Source organism: Lycorma delicatula, chromosome 5 (genome assembly GCF_047948215.1).
Source record: "Lycorma delicatula isolate Av1 chromosome 5, ASM4794821v1, whole genome shotgun sequence".
NCBI classification, from domain to species: Eukaryota; Metazoa; Arthropoda; class Insecta; order Hemiptera; family Fulgoridae; genus Lycorma; species Lycorma delicatula.
Genome location: NC_134459.1, coordinates 61,840,614 through 61,859,019, shown reverse-complemented (window position 1 = coordinate 61,859,019; position 18,406 = coordinate 61,840,614).

The window sequence follows — 18,406 nt, the reverse complement described above, 5'->3', positions numbered from 1 at the left end:
TGTCCCCCGAGAGGAAGTCACCCGACTTGTGACGATCCCTGTCGTCACATCACACCCTCCATTCCTACCCGCGATGGGTTGTACCGCCTATTTTGCAATATTATATAATTCGCATATATTGAGAGAATTAAAAAGTTGGAATTGGTTGATATAAATATATAGAATTGCAAGGAGACAACGTTGACATATATTTAAAAAATTTCTGAAAGATCTTGAAATCTCTTTGTTGGGCTTTTTCAGATCGGTTCTCTATACTCATTGACATTCATGCAGTTGAGATGAATTTCAAGCAATGATTCCAATTTCATTAAAAGTCTTAAGATAAAGTTAAAAGAAGGGGATTAAATTACCATCATAAATTATTAAGTTTTGAAGTAATCGGGTGAAAAAACAATTAATAATAAAAATAATTGATTATTAAATGAAGAAATAAATATTAATATTTAGAAAAAAAATTGTTAGTATGATGAGCTCAAACCTCATGATAGGTTTACCCAGTCCAGTATGTAACTTCTCGAATACAAAGTTGGCTTAAAATCATTTTACCAACATTAATCAAAATAAATAAATTTTCAATGTGAAATATAGGGGGGATAGTCAATATTTTCAAAAAGTATTATTTCTGCAGTGATAAAAACTAAAAATATTTAAAACTATAAAAGATAAAATTTTCATTCAGAAGTTAGCTCCATGATTTAAGCTTTAAACTTCTCAAAAATTATGATCTAAATTTTACGAGTCCAAACCTTTTAACAGGTATTGGGATGGTAACATCACGACATTTCAACGTAGAAATTTTATGGTAGGAGAGGAGAAGGTGTGAAAAAACACCTCAAATAACACTGAGGTATAGAGAAATTTAGCTGAAGGTGAATTAGATAAAACTTTTGCATTATTATTATTATTATTACTAGCAGACCCGGCAATCTTCGCTATTGCTAGATTTGAGTATATATATATATATATATATATATATATATATATAGAGAGAGAGAGAGAGAGAGAGAGAGTTTAAATGAACAATGAACACCATTGAAAATTTGATAAGAAAATGAAAAAACTGAGCATTACGGAACTTCACAAATTTCTTTCCCCTTTTCCCTTTCCAACTTATCCCTACTCCCTCACCCCCCCTTCCAGTTTCCCTTTTACCCTTTTCTCCTTCCACATTTTCCCCGTTTTCATTTTCCCTTTTCTCCTTTTGCCCGCGAGTAAATCGGTCCATTAGTTAATTGGTGTTTAGTGGACACACATACGAACATGCCTTTTATACATAAATATATATATATATATATATATACACATAAAAAAAAGTCTGTTTGTATATTTGTTTGTTTGTTTCATAAATATCTCGACACCGGCCCCACCTAGCATGTATAGTTTTTCCAAAAATATTTCTTTTCACGTAACTAATATTCATATACTGAATATGAACCAAATAGGTTCATAAATATATTTTTTCTAAATATCTCAACCCCAGCGCCATCTAGCGGGTCCACTTTTTGCAGAGATAATTATTTTCATGTAAGTAACACGTATTCTGAATATGAGGCAAATCGGACCGTAAATACAATTTTTCGAAATATCTCGACGCCAGCGCCACCTAGGGGGTCAGAACAAATTCAGAAACCTTCCCTGGCATGTATCCAACCATTCCCCAAAGTTTCACCGCTATCGGATGAACGGTTTAGGAAGGCATAAGAGACATACAGACAGACAAACATTCATTTTTATATATATAGATTGTATGTGCGTGTGCGTGTGCGCATGCGCGTTCGCGGGTGCATGTGTATGCGTAAATAAAGGAATTAAATTTTAAACTACGTATTGGAAAGTCAAAATTTGTGTTGTACATTTTTTAAAGATTTATTGCTCGACGAATATGCAAGAATCATCTTTTTTTTCACTTTTTCTTCCTGGCATCATAGCTCTAGAGTTTGTGCTGCAAGAAAGAAATGATGGTAATCAGTCAAAATATAGGGTATGGGTTTTTCCATTTTTTGACATTTCATCACCCAGGGACCCATAAAAACAAAAAGGTGGGGAGCTAAGAACGTACGTACGTGTATTGGCGCGTTTGAAGCTTAACAACTTTTGGATTAATTGATTTTGATGACATTTGTCACAGAGACTCATATATGTATGGGGCAATTGGTAAAGATTTGGGGTCAGTATCTCCAGGGGCTGGAGTAGATAGCTTCTTTGAGGCCAAATTACTCATAATTTTGCAAACATAATCTCACTTTTAAGTGCAGGACATGCTAGCATGCTTATCTTACTATTCAAAAAAATATTGCGTCCAAATATTCCCCTTCCGGAAAAATTGAAAATCGCTATCTTTTTTTTTTATTATTTTTTATATTTTTAAACGATTTTTTTTTTGTCTTCCTAAGCACAGCCGAAAAAAATAATAATTTGAGGACAATATTGATAATGAGGAGCGATAAAAGTTTAAAAATATCGATTTTTTTTTTTCATATATCATTATTTTTCTACTACATATTAATAAAACCTAAGACCAGCAAAGTATAAAAACTTTGTTGTCAGCTTTTTTTTTTTCGTTTTAACAAATAAATATATTCAGTCATTTATTTATGTATAATAAAGTATCCCTGAAATACATTAAAAACTTTGAAAGTGGTTTTGTTACTTAAAAAAAATAATTCCTATAAAGATATTTCTGGATCTAGAAACGCTTAGTTTTTATCAGACTATTTTTTTCGTAATTTTTTACCGACATTTTGAGGAAAAGTATTACTTTCCGTCGCATAAGGGTGAAAATGAAATTTCTTTACGTTTTGAGGTATGAGGATTACGAAAATCCCATTAACTTAAATTGGAGTTTCCTTATATATTTATAGGCCTATGAATAAAATTTTGTGGCCTGAAAATATCCTAAACTACTCGATCTATTTTATTGAAATTTAAATGTGCTGAAATAGTGTATCTGAAAGTTGTGCATTTGAAAATTTCATGAAGATCAGTTGAGTCGTTCGTGAGTTACGCTCAATTTAAGGTAGAAAAAAATTTTTAGATAATATTGTCTGGGTAGTGGTGTATTTTTCATAAGCGTTTGGTAGTGTTTTATTATATTTTTATTTTTTGAACTTTTTATTGTAATGCGTTTTTTATGTGTAACTCTATTTTTTAATTAAATTCACATCTCAAAAATGGATTGAATTATTTTGCTTAGAAATTCAATACACATATTTAAAAATTTATTTAAAAAAAAATCGGCTAACTTATAAATAATTATATAAAATCTGAAACAATAATTCCTTAGAGAATTTTTCTTACGTAATACTATAGAAATAGGAAGCAAGATGATTTATGTTCATAAAAAAATATCTATAAGCTAATTTTTTTATTTATTTTCTTTTGTAGGTATGATAATGCAATGTAATAAGAAGATAAATGTAAAAAGTTCTGTATACATAAAGAAAGAACAAAAGAAAACAAATATCACGTATTGCGGTATGTAACCATAACGTGCGGGTGTGGTTTACTACACTTCCGCGGAGCAGGATGTTGTCTACTGTAGGGGCCTACATGTTATGTTTAGCGGTATAACAATTCCAAACGGTCCTATTTAAAAATTTACTGTTTAACAGTCGATATCAGTATGCTGCCCCATAAAATAAAACGAGATAATATCCAAGCTGAATTAAAATGTATTATTAAAAAAAGTAATTTTAATTTTATTTAAATAATAATTAAACATGGTAAACAATTAGATAAAAAATTCGTATAAAATTACTGAATAGAATGGAAAGTAAAAGAGAGATGTTTATGTTTAGTATTAAGATAAAAACTAATTTAATGTTTGGAGGTTGCAATAATTTTCTTGAACCATTCAATTATTTAATTGTAATTAATCCATCACAATTCTCTAGTCAATTTTGTTTTATGCTAAGTTTTAATCAAAATATTACATCACGCATTTTCAATTTTTTTAACAATTGTATATATAACATTATATCGGGTTATTTTTATTTCTTATAAATCGTTTTATAAATAATTAACTTTTCGTTTCATAATAAATGATCAAATATTTATTTTAATAAGTATTAGCTGCAGTTTCCTTTAAACATCGTAATTCGTCCTCCAATTTTATCATTTTTAGCTAATTTTTTGAACCAGTATGATATATTTATAAATATATTTTATACATTATAAATTAACCACCAGAGTAGAGGCATGATATAAAGAAATATGACGTATTGTTTCCCATAGAAGATAGTATATAAATTTGTATTTTTACACCACTATTTGTCAGTCCTAGTTTTTCTTGATATTTTATCAAGCGTATCAAGCAACCAAGATACAAACGGCACTACTCAAATTTTCTTTCTTTTAGAGACAGTCAGTCCCTGTGGTAAACCGCGTGAAGTTTTAATTGCAAAACTGAATACTACTTGAGTTTCGGAAGGATGATTTTATCGCCGATATACAGAATAGTATTCGGTTGATTGAAGAAGATCAATGGGAAACCTCTTCACACCTACGAGATTCCTATAATTCTTGGTGTGGATTATCACTCTTGGGATTTTTTACTAATTGAATTTAATTTTTCGTAGCGTACGAAAAATGCCATGCCTAACCGAGATTCGAAACCGAGATCCCCGGGTGAAATGTTGAGACGCTAACACCCAACACGGAAATCAGAATTACATTATTATTATCACTCAATCGCTCTCTATCTCACTCTCTCTCTCTCTCACTCTCTCTCTCTCTCTCTACCCCCCTCTTTGTGTGTGTGTGTGTGTGTGTGTGTGTGTGTGTGTGTGTGTGTTTGTGTACAAAGTAATAATGAAATGAAAGGGAGGCATCCAGTGATACCTCCCAAGACAATATAAAGGTTAAAATATGGTACAGTACAATAAAAACTACCACGAATAAAAATATAACTAAGCGTAACGTAACAAAGTAAACAAATTTTAAAATTAACTGTTAAGAACAAAAAAAAAAAATTTAACGGTATTGAATAAGTACATAGTTATTGAGAATAATAAAATTAGATGGTTGAGAGCAAAAAAATTAACAATAAATGAAACAGAACGTAAAAAAACTGTCACAAGTCATATATGAGAAAAAATCACATAACAAATTAACACTGGCCATATAAAAAACAATGTCAAAAACACGAGACTTAAACAATTCATAAAAACTAAACAAAAGATTCATATTACTAAATTAAGACTATTCATAAATAGTATCAGCAAAATTTCAGTAACAAAAGTCAACGCAAAAAAGCCTCTAAATCCAACACATGCAGCCTCTTTAGTCGTCTCATATCTTCATTATTATCCAAAAGGTTAACAGGCAGATGATTTTCATGCGCATTAAGCTTAATTATATATTTTGTATTTAGCCGATGGATTTCTTCACTAATAAATGGCATCCTTAGATAAACGTGGATCTCCGGTTCTTCGCAAACCACGGTGCCACCGAAATATTCCTCAGCACTTTGTTCCGGAACGTTTGGATGCTGTCGATATTGCTATTGCTTGCCGTACACCAAATTGCTTGCAGTACGGCGGTTCAAATGAAGTCCTAGGTATCGTAGTTGTCCGAATGAGGAATGCGAACTCCATACAAGCAGATTCGTAGGCAAACTCCTCTCCTTATCGCAAACGTCACATGACTCGAATATGCAATATGTACCTTCCATTACTAGCCATTTTCTGAGAAGGAATAAATCCGTTTGCAGTTTCTCCGACGCTACTGTTTGGTTAACGTCAACCTCCATAATCTCCGTGTCATCAGCAAAGGACGCGAGAGTGATATTTTCCGTACTAGGAAGATCAACAAAAAAAATTGAATAGAAAACTGGGCCCAAGACTAAACCCTACGGAACCCCGATTTCGTGAATACTGATTCCTTTTTTTTATAGTCACACTATAATTTTTTTTAAACAAAAAGAAAGGTTTTAGAAAAAGGAGTTTGGGTGTTCTGAAATCGCGCTTAGTTACTCTTCAAAATGGTTCATGCACGTATAAGCGAAATCTTACGTGACAATTATTTTAAACGGATTTTAATAATAATTTTTGAATAGTTTTATTTTTTGTAAATGAGTCATTACGTCTATATAATATTATAACTCTTATAAAATATTAGTCGATAAAGATAATATTATATGTAATATATCGTTTTATACTAAAAAATATAATTTTCTTTTTTTTTCAAATATAATTATTTACAAATGTTAAAATTTGCTCTGACATATAAGATACAATTTTTTTTTCAAATTTCTGCATCCTTTTTGAGAAATTAAACTTTTATACGTTATTATCTTTAACCCGAAAGTAAAATTGAAACGCTTGAAAACTATTTATAAAAACAAATAGAATCCAATACTTAATATTATTTTAATTATTAAATGTTATTATCTATAGATAAAGATTTACGTAATTTAATAATGTTAAAATAAACTATAAAAAAAAACAAATAGTGTTCACGAAACACTATACAAATAATAATTTCAATCGACAAAGCGAAGTTCATATTCGTGGGGAAGCGCAGCGGTTTGTTTGTTTCTTTGGCTATAGACAGAGATGGAGAAATAACACAACAGTACAGTCTGGGCTTAGTACTACTGAACAAAATGACATGCTTGTCATTCCGTTCTAAACAAGAAATGTGTTTTCCGTTTAAAATAAGTCTTTCTTTTTCTGTTTAACCTGCGGAACCACCGTAAGATATTATTACTTCAGAGGATGTTACATATGAATGAAAATGAAGGGTCTTGTACAGTGTCAGGTCGACCAATCCTGTGATGTGTGGTTAATTGAACCCCAACCCACCAAAGAACACCAGCGTCCACGATCTAGTATTAAATTCGTATAAAAGTAACTGCCTTTACTAGGAATTGAACCTTAGAATTCTCATCTTCGAAACCAGCTAATTTGCGATGACGAGTTCACCACTAGACTAATGCGGTGAGTTATTTAAAATAAGTGACTGTGTAATTTTACCCACGACGGAACGGAGATAGTATGTGCGTTTGGGGTAAGAGTTTTTGTATGAGTTTGTTGCCATTTTCTTCAAAAAATATTTTTTGAGGTTTATTCAGTTACGTAGGTATCACTTCAGAGCAGGTTCTTAGACATGTTTTACGGTTATAGACCATCAGGGGACGCTGCAGTAGATGTGTTTCTCTAAAACGGCTGGGCCGATTTTGTTGCAGTTTTTTATATTTCATAACTATCACCTCTGTTCAGATCATGTATCATTCCCTCCCTATTACTTTATAAATAAGGAAACTGACTGCCTTCTTCTTAGTCATGTAAAGTATATAAGTTGTTACAATTCAGTTGGCCTTGTTAACAGTTGATATTTTATATTAAAAATGTAACAATGCATCTAATTCTAATATTGTTTAGTCCAAATTTACACTTCATACAGTTTACATGTACATGCTGTAAATTACATACAATCTTCAACAATGTAATACAAATTAAATTCAAACGTAAAACATATAATGATCATTATAACTTATGAAAATATATTCTTTAAACATGACTGAACAATATATTTTATTTACTACTAAATATGAACCAGCAAGGTTAATAGACATAATAAATACACCTGACTAAGGTATGGCACCAAGGCGGTTTTTATTCGATCAACTTCATTGCATTACATAAGTATCACCTCAGAGCAGGTTCTTAGATTAGTTTTACGATTATAAGCGGCCAGGGGGCGCTGCAGTAGATATATTTCTTCAAAACGGCTTCGTGGGTTTTTTTACAATTTTTAATTTTATCACTTGTATTTGTTTTTATTAGTAATAACAGGTCTACAAATTACGTAATGCTTATAACTACACGCCTATTTTAAACTTTTAACCCGTAATTCTATGACTCACCTGTCTCTGTCATAGTATCATAAATTAACTACAAAAAAATTGATGTAAGGAATTTGTACTTTATTTACTTGTATATACTTTTTTAGTATGATATATATTCATCGTGATTAAACTTCATTGGCTAAGAAAAAAATTGCTCTTATTACAAAATAATAGGGCAAAAGTAGCCGTAATTAAGCAGTAGAAAAACTGATGTTTTATTATTAAACACTGAAATTAAAATAGCATAATTAATTCATTAATTTAAAATTAATATATGTAAAGTCTAATAAATAATATGTTATGCAGCACTATCATGACATGCGCCTGCGTCCATACACAGACAGTAATGTTTAAAACAGAAATCTAATCTCACGACAAAAGTCGCAGTCACTTAACTTAGTTAATCCTTAAGTCTATTGCAGCTTATCAAAACGAAAGTTGTTTTTTTATTTATGATAATAATAATTTTTTATTGAATTAGTTGTTTTTAAAATAATGGTGGATTTTATTATGAAAATCGTTGGTTCAGAAGTATCTAAAGTGGATAAGCCAGTTGAAAAAAATTACTTTAGACAAAAACCCGTTAAAAAGATCTATATGTCTATTCGAGTAAATTAGATTAAAAAAGGGAGTTAAAAAATTGTATTTTTTTAGAAAGTTGTTAAGCTTCATACTCATCGATAAAGACGTAGCACAGTAATAATAATTTATTTTTTAAACTAATAATACACTTTTTAAGACAAACAATAAAATATAATTTACAAAATACAACAACAATGTTACAAATTAGACATAGCTTATGAATTATATAAATACTTCTGTTGACCTACAACAGACTCACAAAGAGTAACTCTTTCTTTTTTTTTCCTGTTTAGCCTCCGGTAACTACCGTTTAGATAATTCTTCAGAGGATGATATGTATGAGTGTAAATGAAGTGTAGTCTTATACATTCTCAGTTCGACCATTCCTGAGATGTGTAGTTAATTGAAACCCGACCACCAAAGAATACCGGTATCCACGATCTAGTATTCAAATCCGTGTAAAAATAACTGGCTTTACTAGGACTTGAACGCTGTAACTCTCGACTTCCAAATCAGCTGATTTGGGAAGACGCGTTAACCACTAGACCAACCGGGTGGGTTACAAGAGTAACTCTAGTTTTCTAATTTAAAACTGTGATGCAATAATTTATGATGAAATAATAATTTTTATGATTTAATAATAGTTTGGAAAATTAGGTATGTCTTCTGGACAAGAGTCCTGTTTTAGGAGTTACCATCAATTTATGATTGAAACATTGAAAAATATTAAAGATAAATAAATTAGGCTGAGTACATATTTAACAATTACTAAAGATTATAGAAATATTAAAGGGAGGGAAAATCACTCAGTGTGTTATTAAAAGACAAAAGGTGATTCACGAAAGCTATAAGCTTTATGCTTCCCTAGGATAACTTATCAACTTTAGTCACAATTGAATAAAATATAACTCAACGTTTTCATACTGAATGAGCCAGCGTTCAAGTGAAATTCTGAACGAATTTAAACCTAGACTATCTTTTACACAATTTGGCAAAAAATTATAAACCTTTGGTGCCATATAAGTGAAAAATCTAAGAAAACACTCCTTCAGGGGTGTAGGAAGTACAAAATTACCGTTGAAATAAAAAGAATATACGTAAATACAATTTCTTAACTTGTGCGTATCTACTAATCGTATTTTGTATTTTCCTTTTTTGTGGCTAGGTGTTTGTGACTGTGTAAAAATAGTAATAATGTTCTTATCATTTTTATGTTCTGTGGTAATTGTGGGCCTTATTTTTGTCTCATACCACAAACAAATTAATGAGACGACAAGTCACTCCTAGAACTCGAACAGATATTATACAAATAACAAGCAACCCGTACCAGCCTTACTAAAAAAAAGGAAGGAGGAGTGAAATGATTTTTCGTTAACTTCCTCACTAGACAAACATACCATTGTACAGCAACATGCCAGGCCCATCTACACAGATTTCACTATCAGATATTTATATTATTTACAATATACGTGGAAATACTTACACGATTAATTAAAAGATAAATATTTTCATGTAAAATATAATTTTTTTTAAGTTACGTATTTCTAAAGCATACGCGCAGTCACCGGGTTCGTCTAGTGGTAAACGCGTCTTCGCAAATCAGCTGATTTTGAAGTCGAGAATTCCAATGTTCAAATTCTAGTAAAGGCAGTTACTTTTATACGAATTTGAATACTAGATCGTGTGTACCGGTGTTCTTTGGTCGTTGGGTTTTAAATTAATCGCACATCTCAGAAATGGTCGACGTGAGACTGTACAAGAGTACGCTTCACTTACACTCATATATATCATCCTCATTAATCCTCTGAAGTAATACCTGACGGTGATTCCCGGAGGCTAAACAGGAAAAAACATACGCGCGCGCGCTCTCTCTCTTTCTCTCTCTCTCTCTCTCTCTCACACACACACATACACACACACACATTTATATACCACAGCGTAATATATATTTCTTCACCAAATATATGGTTTTATATTGACTACAATATAATAACAAAAGTAGTTTTAAATAAATGCAATAAAAATGTATTATTCCGCTATTATATATAAACGTTTTTAAATAAAGTATATAATTGAGTATCAAAAATTACATTTAAAGCAAAAACCTACCTTTATGAAACAAATTAATATTGAATGTTTATTTTATATCCTCTGTAAAGTATTGTTTTTTGTAAAACTTAAAAAAAAAATTTTTATTCATTTAAAATTTAATATATTCTTTTCTAAATATATCATTTAAATTACAACATAAATATAAATGCATTGATGTATGAATAAAAATGTATAAAACAATATTTGTTTTTTTGTTATTTATTGTATTTTTATTGGTATTATTATTATCATATTATTTTTATAAATAAATGTTTATTAATTAATTTTAATTTATATTGAAATTAATAAATTTAAAATCATTTAATATGCATTATATAAAATGAATTTGTTTTTATTTAAAGCCTCGTGAGATGAGAATTTAATTTTATACTCCCAAGTGTTGTGCTGTACGTTCTCTGTACTGTAGGTGCTATTATTGTTATAATAATAATAAATATATATATATATATATATATATATATATATATATACGTATCGAGTAATGGACTGAAAAAAAGAGGTAAATAATACATACTGCATGTTTATAAAAGTGGTAGCATATCACGTTTATTACAAATACACTCACACATATTAAAACATAAAATTGCGTACCAGAACTGGGAAAACAATTGCTTCTTTTATTTGTTTTATTTTTGTTTAATAATCATTTTTATCAAATAATATATTTTTTTTTGTTTCGCTTTCATACAGTATTTAATTGAGTAAAAATATTTTTTTATTCCTGAAGTATTAATACCAAATCATTTTCCTAACTAATTTAAATAAATTATTCTAATTCATTTTTATATTTAGTCTGTACTTTCTAATTTTATTCCCTAATTAATAATCAATTCTATAGGGTTTCGTAAAAATTTAAAACTCATAACTTCCATATTTGGAAAAAACACATACACACACTTATTTGTATATTTGTATTTTCAACGCATTTATTTAGTTGATATAATTTACACTTAAATGATCAAGAATTGAGTTATTGATGTTGCTATAGAATTGAATTAATGTAGTCTGCTAGTCAGCGCAAAGAAAGAAGTGCAGGGATGTTTTTTGGTGATTGTAGTGCTCGGCCGGGGTTCGATCTTTTTATATATTCGTATATTAAATATGAGTGTTCAAGTAATTTGTAGAAAGTATCCGTGTCTGTCACCATGAAAAAAATAAATCGAAAAGAATGATGATTCAATATCAATAAATGTAATTTTTTAGTGTAGGACAACAGAACCAAAATAATTTTATTCTCTAAGTATATTTTTGGCACGAAAGATAAAAATACCAGTTATGATATCTATTAGGAGCGGGAATTGTACAATTTACTGCTTGTTAACAGAAATTACTCTGATATTATGAGTGATCAATGAGACCATTTATTCGTTAGTTCGTTCGCCCAGTGAAAAATTTATTCGTTCTTCTTCTGATTAGCAATGTTAAGAATACTGCAAGCGAATCTTTGTTCATTCGCCTAATGAAGATAAGTCCCATTTAAATCCATCCAAACACTTTCAAACGAGCAAAGGTTTGTTCAGGATTATTTATTCATTCGTTCCTTTAGAATTTTATGATACCTCCAAATATATCTAACCGATAAAAAATGTTAATTTTCATTGTCTCTCCGTTTCATTTGGAAGGTATTTTTATATATTTAAATTGTGATCAGATTTTTTCATTTTTAATATATTGTAATATCATTTCTTTCCGTAAAACAAACTAGTATACTATTTGTAATTGAGCGTAAAAGCCGAATTACAGTTATCTTTTTTTATAAAAAAAAAATTAATTTTTTAGCGAGTAAAAAAGCAATGCCTCATCCAAATTCAAATGCAGAACTTTCAGAATGAAAGTCAAAGACGCAATTTTTCTGCCATAAAGGTCTGCAACACCATATATATTACAACAGATAACTGAGATAGAGAGAGAGAGAGTGTTAATGAGCGAGTACCCATATATTTTTATTATTTGATAGAACGAAACTTTACGTAGGCATCAACTGGCTGTAATTAAAATTCCTTGCTATCTCTCAATCACTCACATAGTATCAAAGTAAATTTCAACTGGTTGTAGGCAAGTAGGTGTGTTTATGATTTTATTTTTATTATTTCAGGTTGGGTAACTTAATTGGTAAAGCGAGCAGAGACCTACGCAAAATTGCAATCTATGCAAAAATAAATATACGGAATTTTTCAATTATCTGTCTACAAGACATATTATGATTTGGACAAATAGAGTTTTAAAAGGTTAGTTTTAATACGTATTTTTTTTTTAAAAATATGTTTAACCAGTTTAGATAAATTATTTAAAACGCCCTCTGTTTGTTCATTCCGGAAATCGAAGTTCCGAATCATTCTTGTGGAAACCAGTTTTAGAATATATTCCAAACCGGTTTTAAACAAAGAGGTTTTTGATTGATATTTGAGAATTATTTGTATTTACTATACTCTTAATTATTTCACAACTGTTACAGTGGAAATTTGTATTTCAATGCATTCGATTCTAGAATTTTAGTTCTAATATATCTGTAAATAAATACTCGTACATCCTCATCTCACGTACATCCAATACTCACCCACCTTCTCACGATTCCGGTCGGCCCCAGCACCCCTTCTTTTATTAGTCCTATTAGTTTTTACCGGAGGTCGTTTTATTGACCCTCTAACTGTGATTACATATTACAGTCATCAATTTGGTCACCGTAGGATGCCACCGATGCGAATGCCTCGGTAGACATTTCCAACAGTGTTTTAACTTAACTTTCGTTGTAGGATTCTTCCAACATATTTTCGCTTGTCTACTCAATTTGTAGCCCTCTCAAGTAACTAACCGTTCCGCGGAAGCGCAACCCCTCCGCCTTGCTCTAATCCCGAAGGGCACAAACTAATCATTCATCAAATAAAATTCAAAACTAGATCGCATTAACAAATATATAAATTAATCTGAGCCTTGTAAATAAATACAAATAAGACTCAAAATTGGTTAAAAACCTTATGAAGCATGGGATATCATAAACTAAGTACAACATGGGAGTATGAAAAAATTTGAACTGTTACGAGGCATTAAACATTTATGAAATAAAGAGTAAAAACTTTTGATATATAATAAAATATTCTTTAAATTTTATTTCTGGTAAAAAAAAAAAATAAATTGTTTGGTGACGAATTTTTCTAATATATTCAGAGTTACTTGATTTTTTTTACCTAAGAGTAAAGAGTAAAATCCGTAAAGCAACATAACGACTAGAAAATTAATAAAAGAAGCAGGTAGCGGAGAATACAGGATTTAATTCTAATGAGAGCATGTACATTTACATGTTATGAAGGTTAAGTGGGTTCCCTTACCTGAAAACCATGTCAGCCTCAAATTGAGCTTTGTTTAGAAGACATAGTGGAAAAAAAAAGTCCTCGGAATAGGATCATAGACACAGTCGTCTATCCTTCCATCAAATTATGTAAATAGCAAGTTAATCGTATTTCTAAAAGAGCTCACGTCTCTCCATTGATTCATGGACAGAACATCATCCAATGAGAAAGAAATCAAGGATAAATGAAAATATCGGGAAATCTATTCGCAGAGAAATAATAGTTGAAACGAAACTAACAACCTCACCCGAAGGAGTAACTTCAAGCTCCCTCCTTCCTCCGGATAATATCCATACCTTCGGGAAATCAGGATCCTGTCCTGGTTTAATTTTCAGAATATTACTCACCAACGATTTAGCTTTGACCAGCTCAAATATATGTTGCAGCGATTCAATTTTCTTTTAGATCTTAAAAAATAAACTTAGGCATCACGGTTTATAAACTGGTTAGATAAAACGGTTAATAAACCGTGGTTTATTGTAATATACCTAAGAAAATTATATTTTACACTCTTACTCTAAACTAGTGAGAATACAATAAATAATTTAACTGTAATAGATAAATAACAAAAGGAAAATAATGCAAAGTTACATTGAACTGTTCTTTATGGGGTATGTATAATAAACAAGTAAAAATTAAAACATCGGTAACAGTCTGCCGTTCAGATTAATATAAAAGATATTTCAAAACATGCAAACCACTGTTTCATCAGGTGGATTATTGTAAATGATGAATAATAAAAATACGATGAATAAGTACGGTTTGTAGAAAGTATTATAATTATTATTATTATTATTACCATTTTATTATAAATCACCTAGATATACGTATGGACGTTACTCATGCATAGTTTACTATATAAATGAGAAAGCAGGTTCAATGATTCACAGATGTCATTACGGTAAATTGGTTTAGCAATATTTGTGTACATAAATACAATATTACAAATAATAGGAAAACACGCAATGATTTTTAACATTATGACTTTTAACTTCTCTCTACTCTATTTTATTTTTAAAATGTTTTTGAGTTTGTATTTTGTATTAGCAACGTAACTTGTCATGGGTTATACCGATGACACATTTTAAGTTCAATGTTACACATTTAGAGTAAACAGATGATTATCTCACTGCCAAATTAAATCCATCAAAAAGTTTCGATTACTTTGGATGGAAATTCTCGTACATTACATCAGTTATACGTAAACCTGTTTTACGGTTCATTTATAGAGTATTTAGGGATCAGTAATTTAATGTAGTAGCTATTCTCCTGTAAATGTTTACAAGATTGATGTTTAGCTTGTCATTTTATCATTTCTTCTAATCTCTCATACTATACGAGGCAAGTAGCCCTCTCTCCACGCGTCTGTTCTCTTTGTTAGAATATATATATATATATTTGTGCAATTTAACAGTATTACTTTATATGAATATATTGTACTTCCTTTGTTTTTTCTCACCATCCAATTACCTTATTTACTCTTGATACAAATTTTGACCCACAGAACACAAAATATTGGATAATAGTTTCTTCTCCATTTTGGATTCTATTTATATATTTTATTTCCTACATATGTTTGGTCAGTGCTGTGAATTTATATATGTGCTATATCTATCCTTCCATTCTTATCGCTTAAATACGATAAGCACGTCAATTCTCGCATAATCATATCTATAGCTCGGAATCTTTGGTTAATTAACTAATATATAAATAATACCACCAGTAGGAAAAGGTTAAGAATAAAATAAAAATAAAAATAATGAAGGAAAAAATCTATATACATTAAGCGACCATGAAAATAATGCATACCAGATGGAGTGCCGTAAGATATCCATCAGACAATTCCAGAAATATAACTTGGTAACTTTACCCAGTTAGAAGTAGTACTAATGATTTTACATTGACCCTCTGAAAAAAAAAATGGTCTTTCTTTAGTTATTTAATAACAACCAAATAAGAGTTCAGTACATGGAAAATCTTTGTCTGTCTCCAGAATTACGTGGCAAATGTAAAGATCCAACCAGAGTTACGAAACATTTAAGCGGTCCTGACTAAAGAATGCCATTTGAAGCTGCGAAGGTCTAGAAAATACGCAAAATCTACAAATGTAGGTCCTACAAAAAGCACATATAAATCTATATGCGAGGGTTTACAAATGTACCAGTTTTGTAGGCCTTCGCACCTTAAAATTGCATTCGTTAGTCAGGATCCAGTTAAATGTTTTGTAATTCTGTTGGATCTTTTCATTTACCACATAATTCAGGGGAGAGGACAAAGATTTTTAATGATTTTTTAGTGCTTATCTTATATACTCCCTCTTCTGGGATTCTGTTTCTTGTCCAGAATTGCCCATGATGTCTACTGACTGATGTATCGTTCGGGTAATACCAAATTTCTTCCTGTTCTGAGTTAATTAAAAATATTCCTTAACTAATTTAACAGAAGACGTATTCTGTATCTTTATATACGATATATATATATATATATATATATATATCTTAACACCTTGAGAAGGGAAAGTGATTCTACTTTAATCAGTTCGTAAATAATCAGTTAGTAAATAGGTATTGATAATTAAAACTTTGAATCGAGATCTTAGTCTTTGAATCGAGCTATTAGTTACATTATGATGAAATCGTAGTGGCTGTAGGTAATTTGACAAGTTTATTAAAAACATCGAAAAGATTTTAGCCATTCTCAAGAACAAACATTATTCATGTCAACTATTTTAGGGAAAATAAGGTGAAAAATAGTTTTCCGTTATATTTGTCATTGAACAAAATATATTTTTGTGCATTATGTTATTCCTTTTCTTTTGTTTCTGTTTAGCCTCCGGAACCACTGTAAAGCATTACTTCAGAGGATGATATGTATGAATGTAAATGAAGTGTGGTCTTGTACATTCTCAGATTGAGCATTTCTGAGATGTGTGGTTAATTGGAACCCAACCACCAAAGAACACCGGTATCCACGATTTAGTATTCAAATCCGTATAAAAGTAACTGCTTTTATTAGGATTTGAACCTTAGAAATCTCGATTTCGAAATCAGCTGATTTGTGATGACGAGTTATGATTATTGTGATGACATAATAGCCCGGTGGGCTATTATGTCATTCCTGTTGAAATCTAAGTGACATTCAGACTTACAAATGTCTCCATCAATCTGTATTTACTAATAATAAAAAAACTATTTAGTATTTTAATGTAATTTAATATAAATTAACTATTTCTTGTAAATTTAATATCCCGTTCTCTACATAGGAGTGGTAGCGTATTGGCTTTTTATCCGTAGGTCCCGGGTTCAAATCCCGGCAGCTAAAAATATTCATCTTCATATTCCCATCTACAAGCTTCTTTGTAACTTACTATGGTGAATTAATTCATCAGTCAAAGAAAGATTTATTTAAATAGTTATTTATTTTATTATGATTTTTTTTAAGAATGATTAGAAAGCTTATAATTTCTTGCCAAATGATCTTTATTTTATATTTCATTTAATCATTATAATAAACGCTATCAGACAAATCTGAAAACAAAATTTGGTGTAAAAAAAGACCCCTGGAATGTTAAAAAATTATTTTTTTTTAATGATTTTCTATTTTTTTTTCTGGGTCAGTTTAATTAAACTCGGTAAAAAATGATTTATCAGAAATTTAATATACATAAAAAAAATGTTACCGACATATTAAACGTAATGAACCCTTAGTTTATTAGCAAAGATACAAACAATCTTCTATTGGCCATTATTGAGATACAGGTACAGGATACAAAATTATTCTGTACGGTCTAGCATTCATATAGTGAGGGTGAGGCTTACCCTCTCTATATGAGTACTGCCTCATTCTCACTATATGAGTACTAGACCGTGACAAGTCACGTCACTGCACAGTCGTAAAAAACACATTACAGAATTATATTTTTTATATACACTTAAAAAATATTTTTTTTAAATCTGTGGTGATATATTATCAATAAATTATGTTGATGTATAAATATTTTACTTAATAATTCGCATTTCTTTATTCTAATTTCATTTTAAATACATTGCTTTTAAGAAATAGTATCGAGAAAATAAATAACAAAAAAAGACGCAGAAATTATTTTTTTTATTTTTAGATCTGTTGCCAATTTGGAGTTTAGGCGCCATAACTCATTTAACCACTCTCTCCATCTGTCAATTGATGCACAAATAAGTAATAGGCATCAGTTTTCTTTTCATCTTATATACAACCTTCCACTTCATCACCCTCTTCTTATTTTTTTCAAATTACCAGGGAAGAGGGTCTATTCAAAAATCATAAAAGGTCCACCGACACATCTGGCATTCACCAATGACCACTCCTTACTAATTTTTTTCTTTATATTCTTGTAAACGTAACAGTTCCCTCACAACATATTCATCACAACATGTAAGCGTTTTACTTTATGCAAAAAGCATCAAATTAGATTTTGATTATAATGCTTTCTTTTACTAATGCAAAAAATTAAAAAAAAATTTATTTGAAAAAAGAGGAA